Source organism: Mustela nivalis (genome assembly GCF_964662115.1).
Source record: "Mustela nivalis genome assembly, chromosome: 9".
Taxonomy (NCBI): Eukaryota; Metazoa; Chordata; class Mammalia; order Carnivora; family Mustelidae; genus Mustela; species Mustela nivalis.
In genome coordinates, this window is record NC_139028.1 from 29182630 (window position 1) to 29210596 (window position 27967).

The following is a 27967-nucleotide window of genomic DNA, read 5'->3' on the forward strand; positions in this document are numbered from 1 at the left end:
CTCTGCCTTCTCGCTCACTTTGAGCTTCTCGCTCGCCATCCCATCTATCTGCTCATGTCTTTCTGACTCATGTTTCATGTCTAGAGGCAGATTTCTGTGCATTGTGAAGATTCTCCAAGGTCATCTTCAGCCTTCTCTCAGTGGTTAGCCTTCTTTCATTAATCCATCCATGTATTTGTCCATTAGTAACCACCTACGGACCATTCTAGGCATTGTGCTTGGTGCTGGGCTACAGAGACAGAAAACATCAGCTTACTCTCATGAACCTTATGAACCAACAGAATGGAAGGTATACAAAGGGAATCAGTCCTGTGTGCTGAGTGTTTGTGGGAGACAGCTGGCTGCTATGACAACGGTGGGGTGGTGGGTCACTAAAGAAGGAGGAGCGTGGGTGAGGGACAGTTTCCTGGCTTGCGACCCTAAGCTAAATTTTGAAAGGTAAGTACGAGCTATTGAGCTATCGAGGAGACGATAATAGGAGAATGGTCACACTGACAAAGGGAAATCTTGCATTCAAAAGCATTAAGACCCAGAGGGGCATAGCATTCCTGGAGTTGCAAGTCACGAGTGTGACTGGCCATAGGAGTCAAGGACACGAGAGGCAAGGGACGAAGCTGCAGATGTAGTTAGGAACGTGCCTAACTTCAGGACATGCCAAAGAGGGCTCAAGTCCATGAATGGGTACATGAAGGAAGCATGCCACAAAAAGGAGCTGATTAATTTATACCACATTACCTTGAACATTTGCTGAGCCCTGCTTTGTGCCAGGCAATAAGCTTGTCATTATTTTCTCTCCTGGCTTTGTTGCCAAAACTAATTCACAGAGTCATCCTGATTCAGGTGCCATATTTCATTTAAAAATCCCCTTCTGTCTGGCCCAGAGAGGAAAGAATTCTCACTGCCCCTTATACATAACAACACCCTATTCACCTAGTTCAAAGTTAGTTATAAAATATTTTAATTTTTGAACCATTAAACCTTAGAAACAAGGCAGTCTCACCTCATTGGAAGTTTTCATGCGGGAAAATGACAAAAACACAGACGAAGGCTCCTAGCAATTTCTCCAGCCCTTTGGAGTTGCCCGTTCAGGTAACAATATAGTGGTGGTGATGGGCAGGGGTATGTGTGAGAGAGAATTCTCTATTAGCTGCAAGCAGATTTTCCAGTTTACCAGAATATTCTCCAGCTACCATCTCTGACATGTTCAGTAAATTGATTAATTGATTCATTCACGCATTTTTTCATTTCTTAATTCAACAAATTTACATTGTTCTTCCATGTCAGACGTTGTTTTGGATGTTGGAGATACCTAGATCCATGCCACAAGGCCTCTCTATTCCAGATCATTCACGGTCTAGAGAGAGAGTGGTAGAAGTCCATGGATAATGGTGGGCAGAGAGAGAAGCAGTGTAATGATGGGGTGACTTTCAAGAGACCCAGCCTGGAGTCACAGATGCCACTGGTGGCAGAGAAGAAGTCCTCCCACCCATCCAAAAAGAAAAAAAACTATCTAGAAAACTGAAAGAAAGGGTTCAATGCCTATAAAGGGTATCGGGGGCACTAGTTAGATGGGAGAGATAAATAATTCTATTTATGAAACTGTTAAGGGGAAGGAGACGCATTCCTTCTTTAAGAACAACCCCCTGTCTCTGCCAGTATGTCAATATTAAGAAACCTAAAATAATTTGGGCTTTAAGATGGATGGAGCTGGAGGGTTCAGCATGATTGCCAGCACCGTCAATTACTAACTCAGAGAGCATCCTTCTCCCCACTGTCCGGTTTCCACGGTCTGACTAACTCCTCGCTTAGCTCTGGCCACAGTCAGATGATCTCAATGAGTGCACTCAATAACCTTCCTGTTCCATTTAGAACATGATTGCATGCATGCTTTACAGAAAAGATATCGATTGCAAATACATTGTTGACTGGAAGATATGCCTCTGTGGAAATGTTGGGGAGGGGGGGCAGCGAGGGAACTAAAATTAAAAACAGAAAAACCCATGGCCTCCGGTTGGAAACTGCTCAAATATTTGAAGCTAGCAAATGTTTCGGTTGCCTTTTTCTTTCTTTCTTTCTTTATTTTTTTCGAGAGGTTCTAAAATGTCAATATTGCATTTACCGCTGAACAAACTAAAATCATAACAAATATAATAAAAGGAGAGAGTAAACCTCAGCTTTCCTCAGAGAATGACTGGTGTTTTGGAGCCCTCGATTGGTTGGGCCTTTATCTTGGCTGCGTCAGCTCATAATTAAACAATACAGGAAGGAATTGTTGTTTCTTGCTTTTAGTACACAGTGGCAGATTTCAGTAAGGAGGACAGTGTGTATTTTATAAGGCTCTGTTGTTGTCCTAGTTTCCTGTAAGGAAGGAAATGTGTATATTTTATAAGCTCTGTTCTTGTCTCTGTCAATGCCAAAAGACTACAAGGTGACATGGCGGCTGTCACAAGAAATTTTTGCTTAATAACATCGAACACGAGCTACCCAGAACTCTCTAGGCCCAACGAGGAGTAGGAAGATGATGCAGAAGGAATAAAGGGGAAAGAAAAAAGGGTTGGACCGGAGAAATTTTTTTTTCCTATTTTTGGTCTTATTTTTTGGTTGGCTATAAAGAAGATATGTAGAAGTGACGTGTGTGTGTGTTGGGGGGGATGAGTTGTAATGATGTATTGGGCGTGAAGCACCCCATCTTCACCAGGTGATAAACTGACCCGTGGTCCTGCTGGGCATGTCCACAGCCTAGGATTTGCTGTTTTAGCGACTGGAAAGAATCCTGGAATAGTTATGAAGGATGATTTCAAACGAGCCAGTATGTTCTGCTGGTGGCCTCTGAGATTAGAAGGTGGGATAGGAATTTGCTTCATCTAGATGTGTGGGAGAACAGGTCACCCAGAGGACGAGGAGAGTCAGCCCGACTCACATGTGCCACCTGGGAATTTAGGGACCCTATGCCGCTAACCTGTCATCTAACACCCTCTCGTCCAAGGTGATCACAACCTCGGTCACTCCAGCTCCTCCCTGCTCCAAACAGGATGTTTCCTTCATTCTGAAGAGAGGCCTTCAGACTTTCTAGCTGCCCATCTTATCACCTAGCTCTGTCTTACCTTGGCACTCCCCAGTGTAGACACATCTAATGATCCCATCCAAACCCAGCTGGGAGATTGGAAAGGACGTCTTGTTAGCCAGTTCCTCTGGTAGTTTTCACTGCAAGGGTCTGGCTTTTAGTTAGTTTTCTTCAAGTCAGTGCAACTAGCTACCTGTCTGCCTGTCACTTTCCCGTAGCTGCCTGGCTCTCCACAGAGGATATCCTCGGACTGACAGGTTAGCACCGAAGGCATAATCTGCTATTCAGATATCACACTGCTGCACAGGGAATATGTACCCCTGACAGGTAAGTGAATAAATATGGGAAGACATTTGCTATTAACCGCAAATGGCAAGCAACACGTTTGGAGGCTGCCTAGTGAAACAGAAGCAGGAACATGAGAGCCGACTCTCATTTCAGTCCCTATTTATCTCTCTGCCTCATGCTTTCCTAGAACTTGGACCTTCCTTCTCCATGTCCCTCCCAGAGCACGGGGGCAGCCTGGGAAGGAAGCCTCAGCTGTACTCCAGAATGGACCTCTGTGGGCTTTATCGGCCGTGCAGCCCAGGTTGAATATGACTGACAGCTAGTGTCCGTTGCCTTTAATTCATTTATTTGCTGACCTCTTGTAGTCCTTCTTTTTACTTTACACCAGAAACTCACATCCCAGCAGGAAAGTCCTTCAAAGCCTAGATATTTAACTATTTCTTTGGCTCCAAGGAATGTTGGAGAGAAATTGGTTTTATATAGCTAATTATTTTGGGTCATTAGTCTGAGAGAGGTTTTATTATTTTAAAAAAATTTTTTAAAGATTTTATTCATTTATTTATCAGAGAGAGAGAGAGAGAGAGCACAAGCAGGGGGAGTGGCAGGCAGAGGGAGAAGCAGGCTCCCCGCTGAGCAAGGAGCCTATTGAGGGACTGGATCCCAGGAACCTGGGATCACGACCTAAGCTGAAGGCAGATGCTTAACCGACTGAACCACCCAGACGTCCCCTGAGAGCAGTTTTAGAGGAAGAGAAATGGTCCTCCCCTTCCTCAGTGCATTAATAGTGAAGGGAAGATTCCCTACTTTCTCTGGAAATACTCTGGAAGGTTCCGGATGGGTAAGAGTTGAGCAATTCTCTTTGGGAAGGATGGTGATTTCACACCTTGGGTTTTAGGGTTTTCTAAGGCCCGAGTGTCCCCCAGCAACCAATATGGAGAGTATCTCAGCTTTGAGCTTTTGTCCCTGTGAACACCTTTTCTGGACTCAGATGACTTCTCTAGCCAGCAAGGGAGACAATAGCAGGCTTTTCTGACTCATCTCTGAACTAGCTAAGGACAAGGCCTTGGAAAGTTGCTTCTACACTAAAGAAAGTTTCCATTTGATGTGAGAAAACTCCACTCTCTGACTAGCTGCTGTTATGGATTCAAACACATCTTTAGAGTTAATAATAATAACCAGGAGGATTTTCTGCAAAATGCCTGTCATTTCCTTGGCCCATTTTCTTCAGAATGAGTTGTCCTCTTCTTGTCTATATTCTTCACACTAGATCTTAGTCAGCTATGTGTGTGGCAAATACCTCGCCTTGCTTTGTAACTTCTTTTTCACTTTCTTCGCAGTGTCTTGATGAACAGAAGTTCTTAATTTGATTAAAGAAACACATATGGCCAATAAACATATGAAGGGATGTTCAGCCTCATTAATGATCAGGGAAATGCATATCGAGGGCAAATGAGATACCGTCCTCACTCATTTGACTGTCAGAAATTAAGCAGTTCGACAATATCAAGTGTTGGTAGAGTGTGGATCTACAGAACCTTTTGCACATTGCTGGTGGGAGTGTGAAATTGCACAGCTACCTGGGAAACAGTTTGGTATCGTCTTGTGAAGTTGAACAGTCAAATACCTTACAACCCAGCAATCTCACTCTTAGAAAAATACACAAGGGCAGCTCACGCACATGTCCACCGGTAGATACAGACAAAAATGTGCCTAACAGCACTATTCATGAACAGCAAAACCATAGAATCCATACGCATGTACTCCGACAGGAGAATGGATAAATGTACTGTGGTGCGGGTGTATTATACAATAGTAAACCTCAGCCAGCACGAATAAGCAATAGCCACGTGCAACAATATGGGTTAGTCTTAGTAATAGAATTTGAGTGAAAAAAAGCAAGCCCCCAAATAATAAATATTGCATGCTACTTTTTATATAAAGTTAAAATCAATCCAAGCCAAAATATTATTTTTTTAAAGAAAATATGTAGCTATAATAAAACTTCATTTGAAAAAAAGAAAAGGAAACAAGGTAGTAACAAATAAGATTCAAGACAGCACTTCATTGCTCTGGTCAGAGGAAGATGGGGATACAATACAGACTGAGGTCAATACTCTTGTTTTCTTGTTTGTTGGTGATTGAAGGGACATTTATCAAAGTACTTAAAAATACACAAATGCAACAACAAAAACAAAAACAAAAATCAAAGAGTCCAAATAAAATATGGGCCAAAAACTTGAATACTTCTCCAAGATACAAACAGCCAACCAGCATATGAAAAGCTGTTCAAAGTCACTAATTATCAGAGAAATGCAAATGAAACCATAATGAGCTATCATCTCACACTCATTAGGAGGGCTACTATCAAAAAATCAGAAAATACAAGTGCTGGCAAGGATGTGGAGAAATTGGAAGTCTTGTGCAGTGCTAGTGGGAATGTAAAATGATGCAGCTGCTATGGAAAACAGGACGGAGTTTCCTTAAAAAATTAAAAATAGAACTACCATACGATTCAGCAATCTCACTTCTGGGTATGTATCCAAGACATTGGAAAGTAGGGACGCATGCATGTTCCTAGCAGCAGTATTCACAACAGCCAAGGGGTGGAGACACCCCAAACATCTACCTTCGGATGAATGAATAAACAAATGTGAGAGATATGTACAATGCGATGCTTTTCAGCCTTAAGAAGGAAGGAAATTCTGACAAAAGCTACACCATGAATGAACCATGAATGAACCTGGAGGACATTCTGCTAAGTGACATAAGCCCATCACCCAAAGACAAACACTGCATGATTCCACTTACATGAAATACCTAAAGTCGTCCAGATCATAGAAACAGAAAGTAGAGGGATGGTTAGCTGAAGCTGGGGCTAGGAGAAATGAGAATTGAGGACAAAGTTCTGGAGCTCTGTTTCATAGCAACATGAACGGACTTAACACTACTGAACTGGGCATGTAAAAATGGCCAAGATGGTAAGTTTCATGTTATACTTTTATACTACAAGGAAAAGAAAGGCAGGAGCTATCTCTATAAGCACTTGTTAAATTACTGCCAAATGTTCAAGAGAAGAATCTCTGGTTCAGTTCAACCTTTGAAAAAAAAAAATTTATTACGGAGAATTCCAACATATTGACCTTGTCCCTCTACCAAAACTAAAGCAAAAACAAAAACAAAAACAAAATACATAAGTCACAAATACATAAATAAGGACAAACACATAAATTAACAAAGAAATAAAAAGAGTCACTCACGGACTAAAGATCGGAGTATGTGGTCAGTGGTTGCATTTAGTTCTTTTGTGTCTTGACGCTAGTCACTGATATGATGAAAGGGGGTGAGGCCCCAGATGAAAAGCTCCCAGATGCCCTGAATCTGGAGGGAGGAAAACCTTGGAGCACCTAATTACGGAGTCTCAGCACGCAGGAGAGAGACCGGCCAGAGACCATAACCTACAGTCCCATTCATGCCCCTTCTCTGTTCTCTGGGCAAGATTAGCCTTCTTTGAATGAAGAAGACGTGAATGCTTGTTTATTGCTTATTAAAAGAGGTAATGAAACTTACTAGATTCATATTTTATTTACTGTCATCCTATGAATTCATGGGGTGGTTCATTAAACAATAGATGATCTAGTCAATTGGATTACGTATTTGGCAGTAACAAAGACCTACCCCCCTTGAGCTGGGTCCTGAGATGACCACCCCATGGCCAAACTTGGAAGAGATCAGAGCTACGTACATAGGATGATTAGAACACATAAATGGGTAGAGTTACAACAGAACCAATTTTTGGATTTGACCTGGTTTATGTTAGTATATGTCCAATAGTGGGCATGGCAGACAATTCTCCCCTTCTCCCTGAATCCACACCCTTTGCAATGTGACTTTGCTGCTGTTTCCACCATTTCTCATTCCTTGGATCTGAACCAGCCTCGTGACTTGCTGTGGCCAACAGAATGTGCTGGAAATGGGGATGTCGAGTTCTGAGCTGAGGTCTCATGCTTCCCCACACCCCCTTGGAGCCCTGCTGCCCCTACGTGCCCAGGCCTGTGATAACCTGCTGGATGATGCCAGATATACAGTCCTGTCACCGCTGCCAACAGCCACACAACCACTAGACGTGTGAGTGTGGCCACCCAAGATGATCCTATAGGTTAATAAAAAACAGGGGACTGGTCCAGCTCCATTTAGCTGATCCCAACCCAGGTTAGCAAAGCTGCCCAGCTGACACACAGCTAGATGAGTAATAAGAAATGCTTACTAGTTTTCAGCCCTTAAGTTTGGTCATATTTCTTACACAGCCATAGCTAACCAATACTACTGATACTGATGGATGATGAAGAAATGTCTGTATGAATGTGTGTAGTTATCCTATTCAGACAGCTCAGCAGACGAACACATACAAAAAACAACATGAGAACAATAAATGGTGATAGAAAACCAAAAGTTAAGTTGTGTGCCCCATCTGTAACCTGGGTCGGCAGCATGGCTGTTGAGAGAGCCTCACTGAATGCCACGCCCAAGAAAGAGTCCTCAGAAGGGCAGTGACTTTGGGGGAATGGAAAGAACAGCTGGACGCGAGGCGAAAATCAGATCTTGGATAGAGCAGGTTCTTTGGTTTTAAGCATGACAGGGACTCAGAATGAGGAGCAAATTCAAAGGAGGTTGTCAGCAGGCTATGCTCTAAATACAGGTTCAGGCTGGGTGGATTGTGGGGAGTCATAAGGTGAAAACTTCCTGTCGGGACAGTTGGAATGCTTGAAAAGTCAACAAGAAAAAAGACAATATGCTGGAATGCTGTAGAAGCATGTACTCGTGGTATGGGACAGGGTTCCAAACAGAGTGAATACACAAGTGTGTGATGTCATGCATGGACACATGCGCGTGCGTGGACACACACACACACACACACACACCCACACACACTCACAGCTAGAGTACAGCATTCTAAGTCAGGTGAGCTTCCAAAAAGGACTGTTTACCACTGACAGTCTCTGTAGCTTGCCACATTAGTGTAAACTGAGGCAGGTCACCTCCTAGCGAAGGAATCATATCTGACATCAGAGAAAAAGAGAAAGGAAATAAAGACATTTCTGACCATACACTGGCCTGGGCTGGACCCCCTGCACTTGCCTTCTAGATACACCTTTATAAAACTCAGATTCTCTGTAATCAGCCTCCTAGTTCTTGCCCCTCCCCAGGACCCCAACCTTGTCTGCTCACCTCATCTCCCGGGACACTTGGAAGCTGTCGGTGGAGGGAGACAGGCTAAGACAGGTCAAAGAGGTAGAAGGACAGAGGCCTAGCTCACAAAGAAACCCTCAGACAATCGGGAAGTTGAACTTGGCAGACTGCAGCAGGAGATGGGAGCTCTGGCTCCATCACTACGGGGCCACGTTCATCTCCCCACCCCTTCAAAGTCATCAGGCAGTAAAAGAAAATTGCAGGGATGGGGAAATAATGAAAAAGACTCTTTGTCCCCCATCCCCCCAACCCCGTCCAAACTCCTAGCTCATCAAACCCTGGAAATGCTCACTGCAAATGGCTGTTCCTGTTTTATTGCTTATTTATGGGAATCTATTTAAAGTGAATTGCACTTTTCCAGTGTATCCCAGCGCGCGTGTGCTGGAGTTGTGTCTCCCCTGGCTGTGGGGCTGTCTGGACTGGGGATTCTGCCTGATTGTGTCAGCATCACGCTCCATGACATTCAGAAGTGGGGACAGAAAATACTGCCGAGGAAGCAAGGAAAAGTGTGGAGAATGATTGCCTGGGCTGAGTCAGCTCTGAGTGGGTGCAGGGAAAGCTGCTCTGAGGGGCAGGTTTGGGGGCCAGGACCAGGCCTTCAAACAAAGAAGAGTAGGCTTCTTTGGATCATGAATGGTGCTGTGCCTTTCCGAGTCTGAAGTTTTATCTGGGTTCTACCCTAAGTAATGTGATCTTAGGACAGTTGCCTAATCTCTACGAGCCACTCTTTATTTTTTAAATCTCTGAAAGGGGTTACAAATAGAGGGCTGTTTTTTGTTTTGTTTTGTTTTGTTTTTTTAAGATTTTATTTGGTTATTTGAGAGAGAGGGTAGAGGGGGAGAGTAAGCAAGTCAGGGGAGGAGTGGATGGGGAGGAAGAGGGACAAGCAGACTGCGTGGTGAATGCAGACCCCAATGTCTACATCTCCCAACCCCTGAGATCATGACCTGAGCCGAAATCAAGAGTCAGGAGGCTTAGCTGACTGAGCCACCAGGTGCCCCTAGGCCTGTCATTAATAATGAGGATGCAGATTTTTTTGTGCCTATGGAAGAACTTAGCTAGTATCGGTAGGTCTTGACAAACTGTGAAGCCCCCTTCTAAGGACAGCTGGAAGAGACAGGTTAGCATCCCACCTAACCTCATCTCCGGGGCTTGTGCACCACGCACAGGATCTCTCCAAGGGATGACGTCTCCCTCACTCCTTTGCTCTGATTGGAAGTTTGCAAGGGTCCCTGCGCCCAGAATGCTCTATGTTGGGGGTCGGCAAACAATGGCCAAATCTGGCCGCTGTCTGTTTTGGTAAATAAAGCTGTTTTGAAACACAGCCAAGCCCACTTGTTTGTGTTCTGTCTGTGGCGGCTTTTTCACTACGAAAGGCAGAGACGACTCGCTGAACGAGCTCGGATAGCCCACAGAGCCAGAAATACTTCCTATCTGGCCCTTTATGGAAAAAGCGTGCTGGCCCTTACTCTATTCATGGATAATTTTGGGGGTTGCTCTTATCTGTGTGATCAGAGGAATCACAGATCTATAAAATGCCAGAGGGATCTGAGAGAAAAAGTGACCTGTCCAAGATCACCATGCCAGTGGCTGAGTCAGAAGTGCAATCGGCTTTTCTGAATCCCGGCCCAGGGCTTGCTGTTGTGCCTGTACTGTTGAAGAGACCCCAGAATCCACTGGGATTAGCTTTGCCACCCTCTACTCCCCAAGTCTCTTAGTCACGTGGCAGCCTGAATTCCGTTTGGCTGGTAAAGCTGGCATCAAATGTGAGTCGCTCTCACATTTCCCAAGGGTTCACCTTCTATATCCCTCATCAATGCACCCCCATCTCTCCAGGCTCAGGAAGCCCCTCTGAAGCCACTGGGTTCCCCTTGTCCCTAAGTTCTTTACTAGCCTGCAGTGTTGGCCTCCCCTCATCTTCCGGAATTCTGACGAGCCAGGGAAACAAAGGTCCCCGCCCCCCACTCAGTGTGGAGTCCGTCTGTCTGTGTGTCTCCATGGGCCTGCCTGTCTGTGGATTCCCACATCTCTAGTGTCTCCATGGGCCTGCCTGTCTGTGGATTCCCACATCTCTGGGGCCTCCGCAGCCCTGCAAAGGGGGATCTAGGGCAGAGATGCAAGAGGGAGAATCCTTCATCTCCCATGGAGACATGAAATTGGGTGGCCAGATGTGGAGTCACCTGGAAAACTTTATTTTCTAATTTATTTTTAGTAGAATGGCTTGAGATTATCTACACTTCATGGGAACATTCCCAATTCTTTGGCACTGCTGCCTCCTCTGATGCATTGAAGAAGAAAGCCTTGATGGCTTGTTTCCTTCTTGATTAATTTATTCTTCTCCCTTTTCTTCCTGAACCTGCTCTTTCTCCTTGAACCCCTTGCTTGGTTCACGGCAACACTGTCCATCCAGTTCCTTAGGCTGTAACTTCCTAGTCGTCCCCAACCTCTGCTACTCCATCATGTCCAGCCCCCCATCATATACCCAATCTTGCATCTGCTTCCACAGCCTCACCCCAGGCACATCACTTCTTCCTTTGACCCCCGGACCCACCTTCCAACGGATCGTTCCCCCTTCCTCCAGGCTCGTTCTCCCTCCCGGCCACCCTCCATCCACCGCCAGACGCTGCCAACAGGCATACCACACCACCAACACACCATACCCCCTAACAGGGCTGTGCAATCACCACGGGGTGAGCCCAACCCATCGCATTGTTCAAATCACCCTCGGTGAGCTGACATCAGGCTCTCTTCCTGCCTCAGAAGCACGTGATCTGCCTGCACTGTGTTGGCCACATTGAATATACTCCACTACCCAAAAATACCTCAGCCCTCTGGAGACAGAACAGGAGCTAGACTAGAGTCTCACCGCCTGCCCAGGGTTCATTCTGTGGATCTGTGGGGCCACTTCCTCTCTAAGGAAGTTACTCACCCATCCTCTGCCTCTGTTTCTTCATCTACTTAGTGGAGACGGTCATGGCTACCTGAGAGTTGCTGGGGGATAAAATGGTATAAAGAATGGGAAAAAGGCTGGACAAAAAAATACATTATAGAGAAGTATTGCCTCCTTCCTTTCAATCACCAGCCTTCCATACCTGTTGGCCTCTTGGACCACAGGGCCCCTTCCTTGCTTCTTGCCCTGTCCAGCTTCTTCTCAACGTTCAGGCTGCTGTTCTGGCATGTTCCCCTCGGGCTCCTTGTAAATGTTCAGTCACTTCTTCCTCTTGGCTTCTGCAGACCTTCGTTCCCCTGGCTCATGGCCCTCCGTATTTACTACTGCCATGTTCCTCTGATTACGTATCCAGCTGATGACAGGGACTTCGTCTATTTTCCTGGGACCGAAGGTATACAGTTGAGATCATCGGCCTTAGAGTCAGAGATCCAGGCCGTGGCACTCTGCCTCTGACTTGGGCAGCCAACTCAACCTCTTAGAATGTCTTTTTCCATCTGGAATGTGAAGACAATGATTCTCACTTGCCAAAGAGCCTTTTGCTGGCCCTCACTGGGAGCAGCCATGGAATAAATGTTGGTTCTCTCCTATCCCCGTCCCCCAAGTTTAAATCCTGAGACTAAGACACAATACATGCCCAATGCCTTTGTGTTGAGTGAATGAATAAATGAACAGGGAGTACGAATGAGGTGCTGGGTTCTAGATCTGGGCGCCCACAAGAAATTGGAAGATGTGGACCAAACCCAGTGACCTGAACTCAGGCAGAACTGGGTGGAAAGACAATGCTGGTTCCTTCCTCCTGATCCAAACCACAGATTCTAAATGTTCATCCAAGATGAACAATTTCCCTGGGGCTCAGCTATGGCTTTGGAACGGGTCCCAGGGGGACAGAACGTGGCGCTATAGATCGCTTCGATCACCAGCTCTGATTTTACGGCAGATCACAACCCGCTCAGCCTCCGAAAAGCAGCCATAGTCCTGGTAGACATTTTCAAGTCTCCTTTGGGGGCAGGAGAAGGAGGTGGAGGGGAGGGCGGAGGGAGAAGAGATGGGAAGGACCAGGAGGAGAGTGGGAGCAGGCTCTGAGCGCCGGCATGTGCCAAGGAGCGGAGACGGGATGCTGGGGAAGTCTGAGCAAACGCAAAGTCAAGCACAATAATAATTTGGGCAAAATGGCAAATGGCACAGCTGAGGAGGAAATAGCATTGTGAATGTAAAAACTCCTAAATGGAGCGCAGATGGGAGGGAAAAGTGTAATCTTCTGGAAAAGCCTCTAATTGTCTGCCCACACTAATAATTTCAGCAAACGCTCCCTCTCTCCCTCCTGCGTATAATTACACCATTCCATCTGTCTATCAGCAGGTTTTTTACTGTGCCTTACTGCTACCACGATCTCATCTCATGGAGAGATGAAGGTTTTTTGAAGATTTAAGAATTCTTCTGACACATATCCTGAAGAAAAGACACTCAGGAGAGACAAATCCCTCTCCTAGGCCTGCTAAGACTATTTTAAAAAGTCGTATAATCTCTACAAATGCTATTACGGAGTCAGAAAGAGGCAGGGCCCCATGGTCCCCCCCATTTGGGTGTTGTCGTCTGCCGGCCCGTCTTGGTGGGTCAGTCCCAGAGAGAGGACCGGTCATCACGCACTGTGACCAGGAGGGGGCTGGTGGTGATTCTCCCACCTGGAGACACGCGTTGGTCCCTGTGTCCTGACGGTGGCCAAATCCTCTGCTCAGGACTATCCCTTTCCTGTGTCTCTGGTGTCAAAGGCAAGGTTCTGCTGCCTGAGGAAGAAGGGGAATCCAAAGGAAGGGGGAGAGGTGAGTAGGGAGGGGCTGGGAGGGGCTGGGAGGAGCTGGGAATGTCCGTGGCCCTCGGTGGCTCAGCAACACAGGTGTGGGGAGGACTGCCCAATGTCCCCCACCAGTGTCTGAGTACTCCAACTGCATTTGGCTTCTGTCCCTGCTCTTGGCAGTGAGTCCCAAAGAAGACAGGTGGCCTCGGGATGGACCCCAGTAGGAAAGGCTCCAGGTATCCCGCCCAAGTCACTGCCTATTTACACGCAGGAGGGAAAGGGCTTCCAGCTCCCCGTTGAATAGGAAGGGAACCATGGGGGTTGTGATCTCAGGAGCTATTCCTTTGGATGGCAGGTCCCTGCAGGTGATTCATAGGTGAGTTTCGCTTTCATGTGAAAGATCCCACCCTAACTCACCACCCCACCCCTACCGATAAGGCCCTAATCATGGAGCGGGTGGCCAGGAAAAAGGGTAAGTGAGGCTAGTACCCTGTGTCTTCTGAGCGCTGAGAGGTGGGGCGGTGGCTGTGGGTGCCTGTGGGACGTGATCTATTGTCGCTGCAGACTTCGGAGGTGATGGCAGAACCAGAGCCCTGCACCCAGCTTGTCCTCACACAATCCTACGTCACCTCCATTCCTCCAACCGAGCGTTCCCACGTGGATGAAAAAAAGAGTGTACTCACATCATAATCCATCGGACAAATAGGGACGGTATTCCCACAAGGCGCTATAGAGCAAAATACAAGACACTTCCAATTCTCTAGGGCAGGGATGTCCGAAAGAAATCTAATGTATAGAATTTGAAATTTCCTGGTAGCCATGTTAAATGCAAAAAGAGATTGTGGCATTTATTTCAATAGTATGCTTCATTTAAGCTAATATATCCAAAATATTAATTCAGTGTGTGATAAAAGTTACTGATTAGATTATTAATTGGATATTTGACTTTTTTTTTTTTTTTTGGTAGTGAGTCATTAAAGTCTGGTCAGTGTGTTTCTATTTCAGCACATCTCAGATTGGAGCAGCCACATTTCCAGGGCTCCCTGGCCACACGTCACTTGTGGTTACTATATTCATGCAGATCTTGAACTTACGCGGAGAGAAAAATGTATGTATACCAATCACTGTAATATATACATAGTAATTATTACTGTTTAACTCCAGATAGTCATTTGCCTAATACTTTCACATACATGATCTCATTTGATCCTCCTGACAATTTTGCGGGATAAGGGCAGTCAATACCTCTTTTTTTCTTTCTTTCTTTCTTTCTTTCTTTCTTTCTTTCTTTCTTTCTTTCTTTCTTTCTTTCTTTCTTTCTTTCTTTCTTTTTTCTTTTTAACAGATGAATACAAGGGTGCCTGGGTGGCTCAGTGGGTTAGGTCTCTGTCTTCAGCTCAGGTCATGATCTCAGAGTCCTGGGATCGAGCCCTGCATCGGGGCTCTCTGCTCAGCAGGGAGCCTGCTTCCTCCTCTCTCTCTGCCTGCCTCTCTGTCTACTTGTGATCTCTCTCTCTCTGTCAAATAAATAAATAAGTAAAATCTTTAAAAGAAACAAAACAAAACAAAACAGATGAATACGAATGAGATTTAGAGAACGGAAGTGACCTTGTGACCTGGGAGGTAAGTTAATGTGCTTCTTTCCTTTTATCTTAAACACGTCTTTTAGGTTCGACCTTCTGTAGCTTATAAAGGAGTATCCCACCAGAGTCTTGATAGATGGGGTATACTTAGTCACAGAGAGATGGGCAAGGATAGTGGGAAGAGGATTTCTTGTTTGAGGACCAGCCACAATGAAAATAGAGTAGGGGCGCCTGGGTGGCTCAGTGGGTTAAGCCGCTGCCTTCGGCTCAGGTCATGATCTCGGGGTCCTGGGATCGAGTCCCACATCGGGCTCTCTGCTCAGCAGGGAGCCTGCTTCCCTCTATCTCCCTCTCTGCCTGCCTCTCCGTCTGCTTGTGATCTCTCCCTGTCAAGTAAATAAATAAAATCTTTAAAAAAAAAGAAAGAAAATAGAGTAGAAATGAACTAGCTCTTTATGGACAAAACAATGGCTCAATTTTCTGTGGAATGGGCCAGTGAGCCTACACGTGAAGATAAGGCTGAAAAGGTAGCTTGAGACCAGGTTGTAGGAGGCTCCGCAGGCTGATAAAGGGATTTGCATGTTACTGGTCAGGCGATGTAGACGCACTAAGTGCATTTCATTCACGCAATGTTTACTGAGCAATTACGTCACGCTATGATGATTTTGAAGGGGGAAGTGAAGGGGCCAAAGTTCTGTCTTAGATCATGATTACATGATCATCTGGTGTCACATGGTGGGGAATGACACTGGGGAAAGGGACAAACTGTGTCCAGAGAAGTGGACACAGTTGATGAATTAAAGGTCTAGAGCAGCATTGTAGTCATGGATATGGAAAGGAATGGATGGCATAAACAGTATGAAACATTCATTTTTGTGACTCTGAGGATGCAGGAGGAAGGCAGTGGTCACATCTGATTTCCAAGCCTTTGAGTCTGGATGACAGGAAGGACAGTGCTACCACGAACACAAGCAGAGGTGATTGCTACACTGATAAGAAACACTTCCCTGTGAGGCCCTTGGGACTGTCCAGGATGGTTCGGGGCAGAAGGGCAGGTGCAGGGACATCTCATATTCCCTGTCCACCTCACAGCTTCTAGGGTCTCAGAGAACAGAGTTTATAAATGATGTTTGATAAGTCGGAGCCATTGATCTCAAATAAGATGGAGATTGTTTCTTTTTAGGATTGATGAAAATGGTAGCTTGGCTCATTCCCTCCTCCTCCTTGCTCCCCTGGCTCTCACACTCCCTTTACACCCACTCTGGTGGGAAAAGACAGTTTGGATGGGATGCAGCTCCCTCCCCTCCACTCTTCTCCTTAGCACTGCAGCTAATGAGTTGTGTGTATGCCCAAGCTCATGATTCATCTGTAGAATGGGGCTAATACCCCCAGGGCTGTTTGGAGAATCAAAAGAAATCTTGGATGTAAAAGGCTAGGGAGCCTCCCTCCAAGGCTGCTGCCTTTCCAGCAGTGCTGGGAAAGAATGCCACCTCCAGCTCTTTGCTACTGCCTCGCTCTTTCTTGCCCCCGATATTTTGTCCATGTTCCCTTTTGTCAGGATTCCCTCCACTTCCCCTCTTCCTTCCTAGATCCTATTTATCCTTGAAAACCAGCTCCAAGATTCCTTCTTCTGTTCAAACTTCCTAGCTCCCCGCCCATCCCATCGTCAGTTGCCCATGCAGGGTCCGAAACCCACCTTTCATGGTTCTAAGTAAGGAGCCACCAGGATTCCTTCAGATCCTCCTCTTCCAGCTCCAGGGCTCAGCAGAGTATCTCACATAAGCTTGGAATTGCTTATACTCCCGAGGGGGAAACACCACCCTCCTACCACTTGTGTAGATGTGCCGTGAGGCCACCTCCCAAAGTGACCTTGTCTCCTGAGTTCCTTACACTCTTCTTTTAGCTTGCTCTCCCTTCCACATGACCCCTTTCTCCCTAAGCACCCAGCATCATGTCCCTGAGCAGCAGGGCTGGAAAGCTAGTTGAGGTTATTACACTGTACTACATGTACCGTAATCTCCTTCTACCGATTCCTGCCTCTGGGTGAGACTGGGCTGTGCTAGCCCTCTTGCCATGATGAATCCCTCCCTGGCTGGACCTTTTCCTGAGGGAACAGGGAACGAGGTAAACTACTGGGTGCCTTTCTCAGAGGGCTGGGGAGTTGGTCCCAAGGAGCAGCCGGGTGCCTGTGGGGGCCAGATATAGTCTGTCTGTGAGGTTCACCTCACTGTACAGTGCATTAAATCTTTTCTTCTGCAACCCTCCTCCCAGCCCCATGATGTCCAACAGGCATAAATTTGTGGTAGGCTAATATCACCCCAAGATCTTCTTCTTTACAAGCAGGACATTCATGGGCGCACCTTCCTCGGCAGTGTCAGGCTAATGAGCTCCGTCCCTTCAAACCCAGCTCCTGTCTCAGCCCTTCCAACAACTCCTCACTTTGTGTCCGGCCGTGTAGACAAAGCCCAGAATTAAGGCCACCAGATTCATTTCATTTAACAAGAACCCACAAAGCCAGCCCAGTAGTCCATTCATCCCAAAATAGCTTTTGAAAGACTGGGTATATGTCGGTGTCTCTTTGCAAAAACCACACGGTATTGTCATGAAAGGGCCATTTGAACAAAGTCGCTAAAAAGAAATTATCTCAATGTATTTCAATCACTTCCCAACACCGACGTTCATTTCTCAGTAACACCGTCTCTTTAATAACAAATGAACTGCACGAACTTATCGGTGTATATGTGTGTTTGCATGCGTGAGGACCCCCTCCCCCCACCCCAGTGACGAATTCCTAGATGAGCCGACGTCACCAAGGAGGGGTTACTGCACCCATGGCCACAAAACAAGACAGGCCAAAACACGGAGTCCCCTGGGCTGTGGTATGGTAGGAGAGACAGGGGGATGTGTTCCCAACCCTGCGGAATGACGTCCAAGAGAAGCTGCAGGGAGGCAGCAGGGCACAAACACTCTGAATCAATGGCCCTTTCTCCTTGGTGGCTTTGAGCTTGCGACCTGTCATCCTGCAGCCAGCCCATCATGGTGAAATGGAGACTCCTCGGAAAGTCATTAGGTTGGGTACCTTTCAAAGTAGCTTCCCTCCTGTTGTGCGTAGGAAGTCTTACAGCGTGCTAATGAGCAAAGGGGAGCAGAGGACCACAGAACTCCCTTTGCAAGAGGAGAGAGATGGAAAGGCACAAGGCAGGGGAGATACACTGGTACCCCACCTGCTCGCCTTGAGGTAGCTCCCACAAGAGTCCTGGAGTCTGCTCCCAGCCTGGGGAGCAGCCACCCTCCACCCTCCCTGGGAGAGTGTGGACAAATCTTTTGCTGGCCTACAGTATAAGGATTCCTCAAAAAATTAAAAATATAGCTACACTATGACCCAGCAATTGCACTACTGGGTATACCCCAAATATACAGATGTAGTGAAAAGAAGGACCAAATGTACCCCAATGTTCATAGCAGCAACGTCCACAATAGCCAAACTGTGGAGGGAGCCGAGATGCCCTTCAACAGACGAATGGATAAAGAAGATGGGGTCTCTATATACAATGGAGTATTACTCAGCCATCAGAAAGAATGAATACCCAACTTTTGCATCAACATGGATGGAACTGGAGGAGATTATGCTAAGTGGAATAAGTCAAGCAGAGAGAGTCAATTATCATATGATTTTGCTTACTAGTGGAACATGAGGAATAGCATGGAGGACATTAGGAGAAGAAAGGGAAGAATGAAGGGGGTAATCGGAGGGCGAGATGAACCACGATAGACTATGGACTCTGGGAATCAAACTGAGGGTTTTAGAGGGGAGGAGTGTGGGGGAGATGGGTGAGCCTTGGTGATAGATATGAAGGAGGGTACAGGTTGCATGGAGCACTGGATATTATATGCAAACAATGAGTCATGGAACACTACATCAAAAATGAATGATGTACTGTATAGTGACTAACATAGCATAATAAAAAAAAAATGAGGGTAGGCAAACAGCCTATGAAGGGGCCATAAAAGGTTCCTCGGTGTTTTTTTTGTTCTTGCTTTTCATTTATTTTGTGGAGACCCTTAGACTAGTCACGGTCAATGTTGGCCAGGTTCTGCGTTCTAGATGTGTCATCAACTTGTTGTGTTGTCTTGAGCAAGTTCTGTAACATTTGTTAGGCATCAATTCCTTTCTTTATAACAAGGTCATAACACATGTCCCTATTTAACTTACTTAGTCAGATAGAGCAGGATGACGGCGATAGTGGGCTTGGAGCCACAGATCCCTGACTCTGAATCTGGGCTCTGACGCTGACCTCCTAGATGACCTTGGCAATGCCTGCCCAGGTAACTGTTTCCCATCGAGACCCTCATCTGTAAAATGGGGAAGAAGAATCCCTGCTTCTTAGATCTGTCGTGAGAATGAAATGATAATGCATGGGAGATATGGAGTGTGGGGCTTGTCATGCATACTATAGCCTACTGATGGTAGCTACAGGTATTTATACAAGCTTGTACTTGTACTGAAAAACAAATTAAGGCAAGCGAGATCTCCTTGAAAGGTGCACAGGAATTCACTAGTGTATGGCATTATGATTACTATTATCATTATTGTGTATGTCGCATCTTCAGGTGAAGTCCAAGTGGGGTGGGTGTCACCACATTACTCAGTGCCCAGACAGCTGACAGGCTGGCATCGGCGAGCAGGAACAAGCAGGGGCCCCAGCCCTGCACCTCTCCCAGTACAGTCCTACAGTCTCAGTGGACACTTTCCAGAACAAAGTGGAGCAAAACAAAACACCCGTGGGCTTCCAGATGGAAAACACTTGTGTTCTAGAAGCCTGACAGATCCTCTGTCCTACCCCAGAGAATAGACAGGGTCCTTGGTGTGCCCCCGTGTGTCTCTGTGTGACTTATAAATGTAGACCCCGGACGCTCAGCAGCCTGTGTGTGCCATCTCATAGGGAGCATGGTGTACCCTGAAGGGGGCTGATGGAACTGGGTGCCACCTGTGCCCAATCTGTCCCCTCGAGGCAACAGCCTGGAGGAGGAAATGAGGCCCAGGTCCACCTTGCTTATCGAAGGCTGGTGACACCTGCAATCCTTTATTCTGGCTGCAGCACCTGATGGACAATTGCTGCTTTCTCTCTTGATGACCCTCTTTAGGCTAGGAAGCCTGGATTCATTCTAGCTGTGCCACTTCCTGCATGTTTACCTTGTCTGGTGTACCTCACACCAGGCCGCCATGGATGGTTAGGCAGGCTGTGCACTGCTCAAGGCTAATCGTTGCACAGACTGTGGAAGAATGGAGCCTCAGAGAGCTGTACTATGCAAATCTTTGCTCACAGGGTTCTTGTGAGGAACAAACAAAATCATTGTCAGCAGCAGCTGCGGCAACATGAGCATCCTTTACCTGTTTTGTGTCAGGCTCTGTATGAAGCTCTTTAAATTTTACCTTCCCTCACACCCTGTAAGGTAGGTACTGTTATTATCTTCTTCCAAATTACAGATGAGAAAACTGAGGCCAGATAGATTAGACAACCTGTCTCAGGTTAGTCAGATAGGGAGTGATGGAGGTGTAATCTGAACCCAAGACCAGCTGATTCCCTAGACCATTGCTCTTGATCTTCATCCACTATGCCAAAGAGACTAAGGGGAAGCATGGAGCTAGGACTCCAGGGCCTGGGCCATTTGACTGGTCCAGGGCCCCTACCTCAGAACCCTGTCTCTCCAAGGGAAGGAAAGAGGGAGGGATGCTCTTGCTGAATGTGGCAGAATTCTTCTCCCTGGGCCCCATCATCCTTGTCTTGGGATTCCTCCCCTAACGCGGATCATGAATCTTACTCAGGGACCAGTGTTGCAGCGGCTGGGCTGGGAGCATATGGGTTTTTTGCTCCCCCTGCCTTTCCCCAAAATGAAGGAGAAATGGAGCCTTCAGATTGCTTGGACCAATTCCCCCAAACTGCCTGGCCTGTTTTTCCAGAGAGAATACTACCAGATTCCTTCTCCCTTTATATGCACACCCCCCTATACACACGTGTGCACACACACACTGTAGATAGGACTCTATAGTCACATAGGTATACACTTTATATGTGTCACTTAGAACCTGCTCCTTAGCTTGGAGACCCAGAAAACTGAACACGTATGTCCGTTTAACTGCCGAACCAATTGAGCATAGAACAAGGGCTAGGCAGAGGTGTGTGGGTGGGAGGCAGTGGAGGGTAGAGGTCGGGGGTGGGGGCAGAAAGGAAGGAATGAGCACTATCAGAACGGAGCCCTGGAAAGGACTGCAGGGGCCCATCGAAGCTGAGTGGGGCTCAAGGTCTTCCTCCTGAGAAGCCCTGGCTGACAGATCTCAGGAGAATACAATCTTCAGCTCTGGGGTCATGGTTCTCCAGTTTTCTTCCAGGAGACTGTCCCATCCAAATTCATGTGCATGCGTGTGCATCGGGCTTACTCTCGATACACAGACAGCATCTTATTTAAGATGTCTTGGTTTCACACAAGTTGGGGCAAAGAAGGGAAATCGGAGTCCTTCTTGAGACCTGGGCTTCCATGACCATCTGGATGTCTGCATTAGCAAGGCACATTTGGCCCCACCACCTACACCAGTCCCAAAGCTTACTACAGAAACCAATTAAAATTGGTGACAAAACAAGCCAGGGATCCCTCAGAAGGAAGATGCCTGGGGTTCACAATAGGCCATCACCCACAGGGAGACAGTATTATCTTCCTCAAACCATGTTGTTTGGACAAAAGTCTCCAACCTCTGTGGCTGGCCAGGTTTCAGCCTCTACAAACAATCACCAAAGTCCTTGGAAGATAAAGCCACACCATCAGAGCAGAAGGAATTTTGGGGCTAAACATCCTAAGCAGATAGTAAACTGATAGCTTAGCCACTGAACATAGTTTGGGTCATGCTTTGACTCGTGCTCGGGTCAATAAATGGGTTTGGCTAAAAAAAAAAAAAGTTGTTTTTTGGGACGCCTGGGTGGCTCAGTTGGTTGGGCAGCTGCCTTTGGCTCAGGTCATGATCCCGGCGTCCTGGGATGGAGTCCCACATCGGGCTCCTTGCTCCGCAGGGAGCCTGCTTCTCCCTCTGACTCTGCCTTCCACTCTGTCTGCCTGTGCCCGCTCTCACTCTCTCTCTCTTACAAATAAATAAATAAAGTCTTAAAAAAAAAAAAGTTGTTTTTTTAATCCAAAAAGGTACGTGTGCATATGAAGAATACAACTGTACAAACAGGTCAGTCCTTTTCCATGGATGCCAAAAGTATCACCAGTTTCTTGTGATAATCATTCTGTAAATGTGATATCATTCTAGAAATGTTACCTATGTCTATGTATCTGCAGGTATACATAGATAGGTAGGTGGGTAGATGGATAGATTTGTGTGTGTGTGGATAAGTGGAAAATACACCACAGAGAATTACCGTTGGCCCCAAATATTTTGCCACTTCCTCTACAGAAGACAGAGAAAGCAATGTTGTATCACTTCTGAGACATAACCTCAAGAGATCTGCTATTTCTGCTTTTGGGTGTTTGTGGCGCTTCCTCTCAGAATCTGGCCGCCATGCTATGAGAAGCCCACATCACACAGAGAGACCCAAGGAGGAGAACTGAGGCAGTCGGCCAACAGCATCAGTGAGCTTGAGTCACAGTGAGTACCAATTGCCAGCCACCTGTGTGACCCGTTTGAGTCTTCCAGCCCAGTCGAGCCTTCATATGAGGGCAGCCCCCCAGGTGATACCAGACAGAGGAAACGAACCAATAGACAGAACCCAGATGTGCCACAGAGTCAGGAACAATAGCCAATAGTGGTTTTTGTTTTAAGCAACTATGTTGAGGGGTGCCTTGTTACATAGAAATAGAAAACTGAAAGGTGTCAACTGATTTTATTAATTTTAATGACCACCTACTAACCCATTGAACAGCTATACCATAATTTTATAAAACTCATGTTGTAAGAAAGGCTTTTATGTTGTATCTACTTCCTTGCAGGGACAGAGTAATGGCCTTCCAATACATTTGTATTTGTGTACATGTATCAATAGATTTCTCCAGGCTAAATTTCTAAAAATAAAATTCTTATTAAAAGATGTGTGAATTTATAATTTGAATAGATATTGCCAACTGATCCTCCAAAGGGGCCCTACCACATTTTTTATTTCCACCAAAAATGTATAAAGGAGCCAGATTCTCTACACCCTTGTCCACAAGGGTGTAGGGATATAATCAAAGTTTTAATCTCTTCTTGTTTGACAGATTAAAAAAGAAATCAACCGTGTTTTAATTTGCTTTTCTTCAATGATGACTGAAGTGGTATGTCTTTTGATATGTTTATTAGCTTTTTGGGGGGTGTGTGTGTGTGTGACTGTCCTTTGCCCAGTTTCTCTGCTGGCTCCCAAGAACTCTCTCCTTTATTGCATTTTTAAGAACTCTCAGATAGCAAAACGAAAGAAATTAGTCTTTCATCATTTCTATTACAGATGTTGTCTTCACAGATGAGTTTTTCGCCTTTGACTTTGTATACAAACACACACGGGCACCCATGAAACATTTTCTCTTCCTCTTGTTTTGTGGTTGTATTTATCTATCTTTCATCCAGGTGGAATTTGGATCGAGAAAGGGATCCCATTTAATTTTTTTTTCTTCCAATTATCTAGCTAGTTGCCCGAGAACATTTAATAATTGAACTTCCTCCCCACTGCTTTGCTATACCCCTTTCTCATATGCTATCTCCCCACTCAGACATTCGAGTCTATTTCTGGGCTCTCTCTTTGGTTCCCTGGATCTCTCTGCTTGTGGCCAGCACCCTGAGCCTGCTGCTCAGGTCTTCCAGCCTGCATGTCCTCCGGGATCGCAGTTTGCTCTTAGAGCCAGTGTCAAGGGTCCTTGGCCTTTGTTGCCAGGCCCACATATAATACCTCCATTTCATTCTATTCTAACCCATTCTTTTCTTCCACAGACTACTTACAGCACTTTAGATAGTCTTCCTGTCCCTGGATCATTTCTTCCCGAGTAGAGAAATGCCTCTTAAGCTCTTCCTCTTGGTCCCCGGGATTAGCTCTTCTTGCTTTCCTGGAACCCTTTGAAACCTGAGCCAACACCACCCTCTTCTTGCCTCCTTTGGGGAAACAGTTCTCTTTTCAGGGCCCATCCATACTCATTCATTCTCTTGCCTGTTCCCACGCCTGCAATATTACATGGGGTCGCCTGGTTGGGTAAGTGGAAAGTAAACCAGGAGATGGATGGGCCTCTTGTAGGTGTTCTCAAAGAAGGTGATGATTGCCACAGGTCTTAAAGGACCCGTGTGTCATTGATGATCAAGAAATAAACTGTCTCGCTCTTCCGCTGACTTTTCACACATGCAAGAAATCCCTGGCCAGGGAGTCAGAAAATATTCATGCTGCTTGAAAACTCATCTGCCTGTGCCGCTTCCCTTTTCTTCCTGGCAGTTTACGATGTTAAATTGCCACTAAAGCAGGCAAAATGAGTATGTGAAGTCAAGCATCTGAGAAGGCCTGGAAAGTCGGAAATAAACAATATTGGAATAACAATGTCCTACTCACCGAGGGCATTTAGCGAGAAAAGCACTCCCTCTTAGGAATTCTATTTGTTTTCCTCTTGGAAAATGGGAAATCAGATCTGTAATTCAGCGGTGAAGACCCTATTTTCTTTCGAAAGAGAATCACCCGGAGGGGAGGACTGGAAATGGAAGTCCTTGATCTCAGGTCTCAAACCCTGGCCCAGGGCACACAAGACCCGAGTCATCGCCATCAGTAACAAGAGTTTAATTATCAAGTGGCAGTTCCCAGCTGCGGCCTCCTCTGGTTGGGAAGGCGTGAGGTAAGTTCCGGGAGAGGCACCCAGGACAGATGAGCCAAGAGTGGCAAGCTCAACAGATGGCTCCAGACCTCCTCCCCCATTTCCCCACTGCCTCCAAGATCTCACCTTCACCTTCAGCATGACCTCCATGGACTTCATCAACACCCCCGGCCTCCACTCTCCAGCTTTCTGCCAAAGACACCATTCCCACTAAGCCAGGTCTAAGACCATGGGATCAACTATGATCTCTCCGTTTCTTTTTCATTCTCCCTTCCTTCTGTCCAAACACCCCTGTATTCAGTGTTTCTCCTTCAGGTATCTCTTGAATGTTTCTTCTTCTTTACTCCACTGTGATTGCCCTGATTCCTGTTAATACAGTAGTTTTTGTCCCCTACCCCGGTACAGCCTGTATCTTCATGGCCAGATGGATCTGGCTTTAACACTGTGTCCAGCCTATCCCTCCCGGTCAAGAGAGAATGACAGAGATGTTTGAATGCCTACATTGCCCTGGGCACTGTGTTACACTCTTTGCTTATTTAATACTGTCAGCAACCTTATGAAATGTGTTTTATTCTCCTTAAGCAAAAGGACCAAGAAATTATTAGAGTAATTCCATGTCCGTTCCCGGCATGCAGAACTCTCCCCATAACATAGCTCTGATTGGACTTTTTGGCCTTACCAGTACTCTGTCCCAAGTGGAACTTGGTTGCAATCAGACCTATTTCTTCTCCAGTAGGAGTAGGGGATGGAGGGACAGGCCCAATGGTGGAAGAGCATCAAGCAGAAAAGGCAGAGTTCACCCGTAACTGGATTAAGTCCAGACAACGAGTGGTTGTGGTGATGGGAGGAGCTGTTATGGACTGACTTGCTTTGTTCCCCAGAATTGATGCATTGAGTCCTAAGCTCTCGTGCCTCAGAATGTGACTATATATGGAGACAGAGTCTTTAAAGAGGTGATTATGTTAAAATGAGGTCATTAGGGAGGGTTCAAATCCAATCCGACTGGTGTCCTTATAAGAAGAGGACAGAGACGCATACAAAGGGAAGACCGTGTGAAGACACAAGGAAAAGATGGCCATCTTCAAGCCAAGGAGGAGACCCCAGAAGAAACCAACCTCAGACTTCTAGCCTCCAGAACCGTGAGAGAAAAAAATTTCTCTTGTTGAAGCTACCTGGTCTGTGGTGCTTTGGTAGGGCAGCCCCAGCAAACGAATACAGGAGACCAAGTGGGCTCTGGCTGAAGTAAGGGGGAAGGGTGGCAATGGGGCATGAAGGGAGGGATTGAAAATAAGAGGTAGCTTTACTGACCATCTTCTCTACACCGAGCACCATGCGACTCTACGAGCATTTCACATTCACTACCTTTAATCCTCACAAGCACCCGCAAAGTAGGAACTGTCACAGTCCTTTCAGAGCTGTGGGATCCAAAGCTCAGAGTGGGGATAGCAAATATCTCTTGGAGACACAGAGAGTGAGCACCAGCTCTGGGGGCTGAACCCCACGCTCCTCCCCGGGAAGGCTGCGCTCATTCTGCTGTGCTCTGCTGCGTTCCCCAGCAAGATGGCTGGCATGGGGGGACCCCAGACCTGTCCAGAGGAACAGAGCCCTGAATGTCAGATGGGGTTTGGGAGCAGTGCCTTGTCCAGGAAGGCACACTCACCGAGTTCATGGGGCAGAAATACCAGACTTCACAGAGTTGAGAAAAGGAGGAACAGCTCCTTGTTCTTTCCACCAAAATATAGAATCCCCTCCCTCTCATCTTTATAGTCAGCACGATCCCAGAAGTACCCAAATGGGGAGCCAGCCCTAACTTCCTGAGACAGCTCGATATCATTCAAGTGACCCTCCCCAGCATGCTGACATTCGAATGAGATGATAACGCTGCCGTCCTTAAAGCTCCAGTTAATGTGGACGCAGATGGGAGCTTGGGGGGACTCTTTCTCCAAATGGTGCTCTACGGAATAACCATCCCCTTCCCGATCTCCCAGGGATGGCACCCTTCTCGGTCCTCAGACACAGGATTCCCTCATCCTAGTGTGGGCTCAAGAGTCCCCTGGTGCCCTGAGGGGAAGCAAATTAGTCTCACTTATAATTATCTCAAATAAAGGTTTGGTTTGGGTTTAATAAGAAAAGTGATTCTAAGTCAAACAGATCACAATCGATTATTAAGAACAGAATTACCCAAGTTCAACAACTGGCACAAACATGAAATCTTATTTTGGAGTTGCTAAACCTCACTAAATACCATTTTAATAATTAATGAGGCTTTAATTAATCCATGACAACAGTCTCAACCTGCTGAGTCTCTTCACAATGAGCGGGGTGAGGGGGGGGAGAGCTAATTCTGTGGGGAAGATCCATGTGGGAAAGTGGGCTCCGGAGCCCTGGGTTCCAGGTAATCCCCTCCTCAGGACAGGGCTTTTGCACGGTGAGAAACTGGTTGAGTTCACCTTCCCTCAAGAGAGTAGTCTACACTTAGCCAATTAACCATTTAACGGCCAAACACACAGGTTTCTTGCATTCCAGTTTCAAACGTGAACCCCGAGTTACTGTGAAGCGCTTTTACAACCTTAGAGGAAAGACCCTGCTCCATCTTTTCACCAAGTGGGTGGCCGAGGGTGGAGTTAGGATGGAATGGTCCATCCCCCTGATGCACAAGCCAGGAACCACCTGAATTTAAGAATTCTTTCTCTTTTTCTTTTTGAAAGGTTTTATTTATTTATTTGAGAGAGAGAGAGAGAGAGAGACAGAGAGAGCACTAGCAGAGGCAGAGGGAGAGGGATCGATGCGGGGCTCAATCCCGGGACCCTGAGCTCATGTCCTGAGCTGAAGGCAGATGCTTAACCGACTGAGCCACCCAGACGCCCCTTAAGGAGAATTCTTGAACTAACTTACTAAATCAACGGTTCCCACATGGTTAGCAAAACGAGTATTGTGTTTGCTGTAAGGATAAAAGGCAAAGGAAGACTTCACTCCTGTCTAGTCCCACAGAGATTCAGATTTAGTGGGGATGGGCTAAGAGGTCTGATTAAGTAAGGTGGGGATTTTCCAGTATAGTCTGCATTGCCTCATGATGCTTTGTTGGCAAAGGCCAGATCTTCTTTAAGCCATAGAAGCCGCCCTCCCACCTGGCCCACCTCTCCAGGCAGCCCTGCCACAGGGCCAGCCACAGAGCAAGCACCTCATTGTAGAAAGCGATGACATGTCTGAGAACACGACGATACTCCAGG

At 46.5% G+C, this 27967-nt stretch overlaps 1 protein-coding gene across 5 annotated transcripts in view; it reads right to left on the minus strand.

Annotated features, from left to right (window-relative positions):
- KIRREL3 (kirre like nephrin family adhesion molecule 3) overlaps positions 1–27967 on the minus strand; it is a 546897-nt gene that overhangs the window by 242051 nt on the left and 276879 nt on the right. The gene's annotated exons all lie outside the window — the stretch shown is intronic.